General features: G+C 42.1%; 1 long non-coding RNA gene across 2 annotated transcripts; it reads right to left on the bottom strand.

Annotated features, from left to right (window-relative positions):
• Positions 1–2,073: 2,073 nt before the first annotated feature.
• On the bottom strand, positions 2,074–9,581 carry LOC141572896 (uncharacterized). 2 transcript variants are annotated; one of them, XR_016018886.1, is made up of 3 exons: positions 9,374–9,581; positions 4,912–5,394; positions 2,074–4,066 (listed from the first exon to the last, which is right to left on the bottom strand). It is a non-coding gene; the product is annotated as an uncharacterized LOC141572896 (long non-coding RNA). The 2 variants fall into 2 exon arrangements; XR_012498433.2 differs by having other exon boundaries at positions 5,127–5,394.
• Between the last annotated feature and the right edge of the window lie 630 nt (positions 9,582–10,211).

Here is a 10,211-nt window from a genome sequence, read left to right as displayed (position 1 = left end):
CCACAATTTACTAATGAGTCATGATCCACAGTTTGAAAAAATGCTTCTTTAAACTACCCTTGTGGCTCACATCTCTGTTATGAAAACTGTTAGTAATTTATACATGTTAAATTTTCATCCGTACATATTGGTTGGAGTGGGAAAGACTGTCAAGTAATTTCTGGTCAGTAGGTGTTTATTGCTGTCACTATAGTTAATGTCTAAAGATGATACACTGGGGCTTTAAAACAAATCACCATGCTCTGGCCTTAGGAAAACCTTCATTCACCCACCCATTCTTCCATCCATCCATCTATTCAATAAATATTTGAGCACCTACTATATTGCAGGCGTTGTGCTAAATTAGGAATTGGCAAAGTATGGCCAGCAGGCCAACTCTAGAGCACCACCTGTTTCTGTAAATAAAGTTTTATTTGGACCACAAGCATGCCTATTCATTCAAGTATTGTCTGTGTCTGCTTTTGTGCTGTGATGGTAGAGTCAAGTGGCTGCCACAAAGACCATGTGGCTTGTGAAGCCACAAAATATCTCTTAATCTGGTCCCTTACAGAAAAAGTTTTCAGACTCTGGTGTTAGATTCTAAAATACAGTGATATTTTATACCAGTTTCTGCTATCTAGGAGGTGTGAATTATCCAGCTTAGCCTAAATTGGGTTTCCACTTTCTTGGGGTGGGTGGGGTTGGGGTTTGGGTTGGTCCAGGCTTTTTGCCTCCCTTGAATTGCCTCGGAGAACACCTGTTCACAGTAGATGCTCAGCAGGCATTTTCTGCTGCTGAAATTATTCAGTAGATCTGGCAGCAGCTATCGGAATGAAAGTAACCTATCTACAGAATAGGAAAGAGAGTCTATTCCTATAACATAGCAGAGTTTCATTTTATAGTTGCCCATCTTTGCTGCTATGAGAAGCAGGACATCAACTTTTATTGAGTACCTACTGTGCATCTGGCCCTGTCGGGGGGGAAAAAGACTTGGTTATTTGCCACTTGCATCAAGATGAGAAGAGAAATGAGATAAATGCATTTAATTTTAATTCTAAATACTTCTGTTTGGAAACCTGGTGTGTACTTGGAGATGATTTTGTTTAACTACCTTAGAATATGAAATGTTTGTGTTCCTATAGCTTTTAACTTCCCTTAGTTACTACTCACTCCTGGGAGTAATTGCTGTGTCTGAGTGTATAAGCTAATTGTGTTTTTTCTTTCCCTTTCTTTCTTTCTTTCTTTCTTTCTTTCTTTCTTTCTTTCTTTCTTTCTTTCTTTCTTTCTTTCTTTCTTTCTTTCTTTCTCGCTCTCGCTCTCGCTCTCGCTCTCGCTCTCGCTCTCGCTCTCGCTCTCGCTCTCGCTCTCGCTCTCGCTCTCGCTCTCGCTCTCGCTCTCGCTCTCGCTCTCGCTCTCGCTCTCGCTCTCTCCTTTCCTAACTTTCTTCATCAAACTTTCTATTTTCAGTGTCTCTTATGTATCAGCACCGTAGATATATAGATATATTAAAGAAAAGATTGGTCCTTCCAATCTTGTGGGGAAGACATAGAAATAAACACACGATTATAGTACAGCGTATCGACAGAAAGACACTGAAGTTTTCTAGCAACATAGAAGAGCAGTGCCTAACAGGAGAAGACTTCCCCGAGGAGGGACACTGAGCCGAGTCTTGAAAAACTCAATGGACAAGGGAGACAGGATATTTCATACAAGGGACCAGCATAAGTAAAGTCTAAAGGTATTTGAAAATACGGCATTTTTAGGGGAGAGTAGAAATAAGAGCATTGACCCACCATCACAGGGATTTGTGCTTTGATTTAAAACAATTTTATTCATTCATTTGCTTATTCATTCACTTATTCAATTTATTTGTTTGTTTGTTTGTTTGTTTGTTTGTTTGTTTGAGTGGGAACAGGTTATGTGGAACCTCAGTCATTTTAACCAATCTGGTTAGCTGGTTAGTTTGTATAAGTCACCACTAATTCTAGGTAGGACATCAAACTGCGACCTTGGCCTCTTGGGCAAGAAGCAAAGACTGAATGAATGAGTTAGCTGTAATGACGAGTGGGGAGAAGAAAGAGGAGGAGCACACTAGAGAGGGCTAACTAATTTATTTAGCAACATGCAATAGCAAAAAACAAAGGCAATTCAAACGAGGGGCTAGTGACAGAAAGTAAGGGCAGCTAAGACTAACATATATGCCATATATAACATATATACCTTGGTTTCACCAAACCAAGGGAAAACAGCACTGAAAAAGTCAGAAATCAAAAACCTGGTCAGGTCTGTGGCTGGAAAAGCTGAGGCGTCTCCCACAGCTGCTTGCTAGTTCCCAAGAATGCTGGAATGATGAAGAATCACCAAGGATGGATGATGAAATTACGTTGCCAACTGAGTTCTGTCTTATATATTTTTTCAGCTGTATCTTAGAGCCAAGCTCCTTATTCCTGCCTCCGCCTCTAGGAATGGCCAATTCCTGGGAGGGTTAGGCAGTTATTGTGATAGGAATATTGCTTATCTGCCTGAAGGGCCATTTTGTTTGGACAAATAACACTTACTGTTCTCGTCTGGGACCATCGGCCCAAGGCCTTCCAAAGCTTGGCAACGTGCCTGTCACGTTATTCGGATATAACTCAGTTACTTCTCCACCTCATCATCTGATGCAAGCAAAATAGACAAAAAACCAATTCAGTGGTAGTCTGGGACAAACCTCACATGCAGCCTCCACATGCGAGGGAACAAAAACCTAATCAAAAGCTAACTAGTACCTCATGTGCAGTCTCTCACGTGAGGGAACCCCACATGCAGTCTCTCATGTGGGGGAACAAAAAGCTAGCAGACAAAAGATAGCATCAGCCAATGAAGGCAAATTTTCCTAACATCATTCCCACAATTTGGCCTCAAAGTCGGCAGTAATTGGTAATAAGTCATCATTGCCACTCGTATATGAGTAGTATTCCAGCACACCCGATAAAACTGCAAACGAGATAAAGATGCAAAAGAGTAATAGACCAGCAATAACAATAACAGAAACCTTAACATTCCAGCTCATATTAGATAACCAAGTTGCTACAGGGTCTTCTCTTAAACTATCAATTTGTGAAATGTGATGCTGCATATCTTCCATAAGGGGTGATACATTTGTCTTATAATCAGGGATATATACACAACAGTTAGTTTCTATTATAGCACATACTCCTCTTTGAGCTGCAGTAAGCAAGTCTAATATCATTTTATTTTGCAATATAGCAGCACAAATTTGAGCAGTTTCTTGATTCAATAGGTTAATACTATTATGTGAATCATTAAGAGATTTTTTTTTTTTTTTGGGTTGCCAGAGCCTCGATATGGGATTCTGCTATGATGGCTCCAGGCTGTGGAGAGAAAATAGAAACAGTGGAGAACCATGAAGGGGTCCTCCAAACTCTTCCCCATGGGGATTTTACTAAAGGCCAATTATGGGGAGTTTGGGGTAAAGTTTTATAAATGGTGGTAGGAAGGTAAGGCTATCCCCATGCACAACGCCCTTTCCAATGGGGCAGAAGATACCTCCATCCAAAATGTCCGCATACCCACAGGGCTCCCCAAGGGATGGGACTAGTGAGGGAGGTATTCATGGGGTTCATGCCTGAGGTCAAAGTTACATTTAGGAATTGGTACAAATGCTAGGGTGAGCCCACCCCACAGTAACATTTGTCCATCCATGATTTTCAACGCACCAATAACTAACTTTAGAAGGGTACACTGCCAACCCTAATTCCCAATAACGTCTAGTCCAAATCTTCGGGGGCCATTTATCAGCATGCTTGGAGTAGAATGGTTAAGTATAGCTCGTCCATGTAACCCAATACGTTTATATGTGTCCTTTCCACGTGGAGGGCTAGCTGGTGCCATTCCGCATCCACATTATCTTCCACTCTGATTGATTTGCCATACGAATAGCCCAAGGAAGTTCTGCTCTGGCAGGTGCTGGCAGCTGCCCACATATCCAGCATTGAGATGGGTTCAAAGCTTCAGCTGTACAGATAATCCAATCTATAAAGGTGTTTCCTTGACAAAGGGCAAAGAGGAGCCACCCTACAACAAACTGACAAATCATTGCTGGTTAAAACAATAAGGTAGTGAAATATGATATTCTTTAGGGAACATTATAACACCAACATTTTCTTGTCATAGGCCTATCAATTCCTCAGCTTGGGGAATATCCTGGGGTGGCTTCTTCACCCAAATCTTTGCACCAGGGTGAAGGGTAGGATCGGTAGATCCAAAACCACCAACACCGTATTGAGTCAGGAGGTGCGGGGGATCAATTTCATTAACAGGCCACATCTTATAAGGGATCACTAACAGTTGGGCAATACAATCCCCCTTTCTACATATCCACTTTTTATCAGTGTCATGTTGTAAAATAACCTTTAATTCTCCATGGTAATCTGAATCAATAATTCCTCTCTGTACTTTAATACCTTGGTTGGCCAGACTAAATCGAATTTTTAACAGTCTAAAATGAGGGGAAGGTAGAATAATACCAGTTTGTAAGGGAATGACCAAACAATCCCTAGCTGGGATGGTATGGCGTTCAGGATTATGTAAGTCTATTCTGGCAGCCCCAGGTGTAGCAAACTGAGGCAAGTATGCTTTAGGGTTCAATCACCAAAACTGAACCTCCTTAACTGGAACGTCTGATAAAGCTATTGGTAAATTAGGGACCATCATCCTCATAAGAGGAGTTTCTTGGGCATTAATGGGATGGTTGTTCAACTGTTTAAGGGCTACGACCAAATTATCTTTCCGATGGTGGTAAGTGCCACCACCTAATATCCATAACTGTTTGTTTTAGCAAACCATTCATTCTCTCTATCAGTCCTGCATCTTGAGGGTAATGGGGTATGTGATAGATCCATTGAATACCATGTTTTTCTGCATACTTACCAATAAATTTACCTTTGAAGTGAGAGCCATTGTCTGAATGTACTTGGGTTGGGGTACCATAATTCAATGTAAGGATTTCTAATTCTTGATTGTATTTTGTTGCGTGGCATGATTGTAAGCATTAGCCACCAAATATTCTGAATATGTATCCACACAAGTACAGATATATTGACAATTTATATCTTGGTATAGGGTCCCTATGTAATCTGTCATACCTGGGTTGATAATTTTCCCCGTTCAATATAGCGTGTCAATCATTGAGGGACACTTTGACTCTTTAAATGTTGACAATCTGAGACAGCATTCTGGGCAGAGCCTAAGGTCAAGGGTAATCCTCTCTGTCAGGCCCATCTGTAGGTGGCATGGGCTCCTAAGTGTTCAGCTTTGAGATGGACCCATTTAGCTAAATCTTCTACGTTCAGAGAGGGTAATTCTGCATCGTCAGTCCGGGCTTGCTGATCAGCTCCAGTGTTGTGTACCGACCTGAGGATGACAAATTAGCATGAGCATCTTCATGAAAAACAGTTTCTTTAGTCTTACGTACTAGGTGCCAAATATCTTCCCAGATTGGTTTTTTCCCATATGTCCTTTTTTGCAGTTTTTCAATCATTTTCAGCCCATATAGGATCCAGGTAGTTAATCCATTTGCGACTGACCAAGAATCTGTAAATAAGTAATATTCTTTCCCAAATTCCATCTGTTATGCTTGAAAGACAGCATATAATTTAGCATATTGACTACTCTGGCTGCTTCCTTCAGCTACCTGGGTCTGTCCTTTTATAGGGTTATAAGCTACTGCTTTCCAGTGTCAATGGTCTCCTATATATTTAGCAGAACAATCAGTAAACCATGCATGTTTTTATTTATTTTTTTGGCTGCAGTAAGTTGATCAAAACGGACTCCCCATTTTACTGGGGTGTCCCTTCATCCTAGTAAAGGGATGGGTGGTCCAGATTTTTTATGTCAGCAGGCATCTCTGCCATTTGCTCATGTAACATCATGGTTCCTGATGGACCTATTTTTGCTCTGTCTTGAATATACCATTTCCATTTTATAAAGCTAGCTTCTTGGGCATGCCCTATCTTGTGACTCTTGGGACTACTCTGTATCCATTGTATTATAGGAATCACAGATCTCATGAATAACTGTGGTTCAGAGTTAAAGCTTCAGTGTCTATCAGAGTCCATAACAGTGTTTTTCAGAGTCTGAAAAACAAGCTAATTGTTTGTCTAAAGGAGTATAGGCCTTGGTGGCCTTTGGAAGCTTTCTGCTCCAAAAACCTAAGGGCATACACTTTCCATCTTGCTTTTGCCATAAGCTCCAGCTACTATAGTCATCATCAATAGAGACCTGTAGTTCTACATACAGGCCCTGCCTTTACTGGCCACTGGTCCAAAGTGGTTTGCACTGCCATCTTAGCAGCTTCAAATGCAGCTGCTTGTTCAGGTCCCCAAGAAAACTCATATTTCTTTTGAGTAACTGACTACAAGGGCCTTAGAATAGCACTCAGTTGTGGTATATGATGCCTCCAAAAATCCAAACAAACCTATAAACTTTTTGGCCTCCTTTTTGGTCTTTGGGGTGGCAAATTTCAGTATCTTACTTTTAGCCTTTGGTAAGATTTCCTGTCAACCTGCATTCCACATTATACCTAAAAATTCGACTACCTGTACTGGGTCCTGTATTTTTGAGGGGTTTATTTCCCATCCTTTGCTTTGTAGGTGTTCTGGGATCTGTTCCAGTGCCTCCCTAGCCCTCTCTTCAGTTGTTGCCTGTAGCAAAATATCATCTATATAATGGACACAGTTTATCTCATGCTGACTAAAATATGTTCACCCAAATGTTCTGCCACCTGCTAGGGGCAGATAGTAGGGTTATGGATATATCCTTGCGGCAGGTGGGTAAAGGTGTACTACTGTCCTTGCCACGTGAAAGCAAATTGTTCCCAACGTGCCTTAGGTATAGGAACAGTGAAGAAGGCATTTGCTAGATCTTTCACTACATACCAGGTCCCTTTCGCTAGTTGTGTTTACTCTATTAAAGTAACAATATTGGGAACAGCAGCCGCAATATGTGGAGTGACTTTATTTAATACTCTGTAGTCTACTGTCATACGCCATGAACCATCAGCTGTTCTAACTGGCCAGATTGGATTATTCCATCGTATAGTTATTTGTACCAAAACCCCAGCATCCACATATTCCTGGATGGTTTCAGTAATTTCTTTCTGACCACCTGGGATGCAATATTGTTTAAGGCTCACTACTACTGTAGTGGCAGGGACGTCAACTTCATATCGTAATTTTCCCACTATTACTAGTTTAACTAGTATGACCACCCAGACTCCAAATTTATATGTGCCCTCTGGCAGGTGCAAGGTCATGTCTCACAAAATATCAATCCCTATTATGTATTCAGGTATGGGTACCATCAGGACAGTGTATCAAGATCATGATTCCAATTTTCATTTTTAAAGTTATTTGTTTAGCAGTAATTTATTTTCTACCTAATCCACTAATTAATACAAATTTCCCAGCAAACTTTGAGGGATTTCCATAAATTAAAGAGGCCTCCACCCCTGTGTCTAACAATGCCCTAGCTATGATGGGGGTGGCATTCCACCAATAAATGGTTAATTTCACGTGAGGTCTATAGTCTACTCTCCCCAGTTGGACTTGCACAGGGGGTTGGCCTTTCTGTTATTGAGTTAATTTTGCCTGCGCCAGAAGAGAATCATAAAGACGTTATTTGGGAGAGAAAGAGAAACTGGATGAGGGAGAGCTATTGGGACCAAAGGATCAGAGAGGGAAATCAAGTCAGAGGTACAGTCTACCTTCCTAACATCCAACCCCTTTTGTTTATATAGGCGCCACAAGTCTTTAGTTCCTCTTCTATCTAACTGTTCAAATGGTACACCAGCCCTCAGGAAAGCAGTAAACATTTCTGTTCATATCGCCCGAGTTTCTGCCTCAGTTACCCACTCCTTTCTTTCTGTCTTTCGTTCTTCAGAGTTAACATCCAACTGATTTTGACATGCTGACCAATCTCCCACATCACCTAGTTCTCCTAAGGCAGAAAAAACATCCTCCACTGTCTCTGTTCTTTGTGAGGAACAGAGACATCAAGACTGCACAATACGGAGGGGGGCATTCATTATTCGTCTTAAAGGCCCCTCCAGAGGGACCAGGTCAGCATCGTCTACCGGTTCAAGAAACACAGCCATCTTCATAGCTTCCTCTCTTAGTCTCTGAACACCATCCCTAAGAGCATACCAAGGTTTGGCAGGTGGCCATGTTTCTGGGGTGCGGTATTTTTGCCTCGCACCCAGAATGACCAACTCCAAAACTGTTGGAGTCATAATAGTTAAACCAGTAATAGTGGGAAAGTTCCATAGGTTGCTTGACAATTAAGGTTAGGGGGATGAGCCTGTATAGACCAGTCCCAGAAAGTCGCCTGTACCTCGGGTTCTTGTGACAAAGTAATGAATTTTGCTGCATCTCCCGCATCCAGCCTAGTACCTCCAGCACCCAAATCCTTTAGTGTAACTAACCACTGGGCTGGTGTACTTAACAAAGATTCCCTTCTATTTTGTTTTAAAATGTTCCTTAGCCTGTCTACCTCCTGCTGAGTATAGTCCTCTATTGTGTCTCGTCTAACATTTCCACCTGCTTGCTGTTTCAGCCTCCTTTGTATTAAAGGCTTTACTTCCTTCCTTTCTATCTTTCCAGAACCTTCTTCAGTATCTTCAGGCTCACTGTCATCCCATCACTGTCTCCGTCCCATATATCCAGATCCCATCCTGGCCCAGTTGAAGCCAGGGCCACCTGCACTTTCCTAACATTAATCTTTCCCCGTCTTCCTCTATACTTATACTTAGCAACCTGCATAGCAGTTGTCTCAGCCGTGTGTTGCTATGTGTGGGCGTGGTCTGTTAATACCTGCAAATGGCACTGCAATAGACAAGCAGGACCGGACATCTTCTAATGCATTTTCTAACTGTACCTTTGTAGCAAGCAAAGCATCCCGTTCCAGAACCATCTTTTTATAAGCAGTTAACAAACACCATCCATGCCTAGCCAAGAATTCTTTACTTCCTTTTCCCATGACCATCATTAATGCCTGCCGGATATCCTCCGGCTCAGCACGATGCAAAAAAGCATCCCAATTTTCCAGAGGCCCACCCCATGGGCCCATTCCTTCACTAACAGCATGAAGTGGGTGTCCTCCCATCCCGGGATGTGGGAGGAGACCCCGGGCCCTCGAAATAAGAAGGCTATCCTGCCTGACTATGCCAATTTGTAATAATGAGTTGGGGGAAAAGAAAGAGGAGGAACTCGCTAGAGAGGGGTTAATTAATGTATTTAGCAACATGCAATAGCAAAAGACAAAGGCAATTCAAATGAGGTGCTAATGACAGAAAGTAAGGGCAATTAAGATTAAAATATATACCAGAGAAGCTCACCAAACCAAGGGAAAACAGCACTGGGAAAGTCAGAAATCAAAATCTTGTCAGGTCTGCGGCTGAGAAAGCTGAGGTGTCTCCCACAGCTGCTTGCTAGTTCCCAAGAATGCTGGAATGATGAAGAATCACCAAGGATGGATGATGAAATTACACTGCCAACTGAGTTCTGTCTTATATATTTTTTCAGATGTATCTAGAGCCAAGCTCCTTATTCCTGCCTCCCCCTCCAGGAATGGCCAGTTCCGGGAGGGTTAGGCAGTTACTGTGATAAGAATATTGCTTATCTGCCTGAAGGCCCAGTTCATTCGGACAAACAACATGTACTGTTTTTGTCTGGGACCATCAGCCCAAGGCCTTCCAAAGCTTGGCAACGTGCCTGTCATGTCATTCTGATATAGTTTAGTTACTTCTCTACCTTATGTGCTGATGTGGGCAAAATAGATTAAAAAACCAACTCAGAGTTATTCTGGGACAAACCTCACGTGCAGTCCTCCACACCTGAAGGAACAAACAGAAAAACCTCACATGCAGCCCTCCACATGCGAGGGAATGAACAGACAGACCTTACATGCAGTCTTCCACATGTGAGGGAACAAACAAACCAAACCTCACATGCAGCCCTCCATATATGAGGGAACAAAAAGCTAGTCAAAAGCTAGCTAGTACCTCACGTGCAGTCTCTCACGTGAGGGAACCCCACATGCAGTCTCTCATGTGGGGGAACAAAAAGCTAGCAGACAAATGATAACATCAGCCAATGAAGGCACATTTTCACAACATTTATTCCCACACTAGCCTAACTAGTCACCCCCAAAAAAAATCTGGCTGGGAGAAGTGC

The sequence above is a fragment of the Rhinolophus sinicus genome, chromosome 15 (genome assembly GCF_057876585.1).
Source record: "Rhinolophus sinicus isolate RSI-liver-muscle chromosome 15, RSI-T2T, whole genome shotgun sequence".
Lineage (NCBI taxonomy): Eukaryota > Metazoa > Chordata > Mammalia > Chiroptera > Rhinolophidae > Rhinolophus > Rhinolophus sinicus.
The sequence above is the reverse complement of the archived record's forward strand: the minus strand, read 5'-3'. Positions and strand labels throughout refer to the sequence as shown.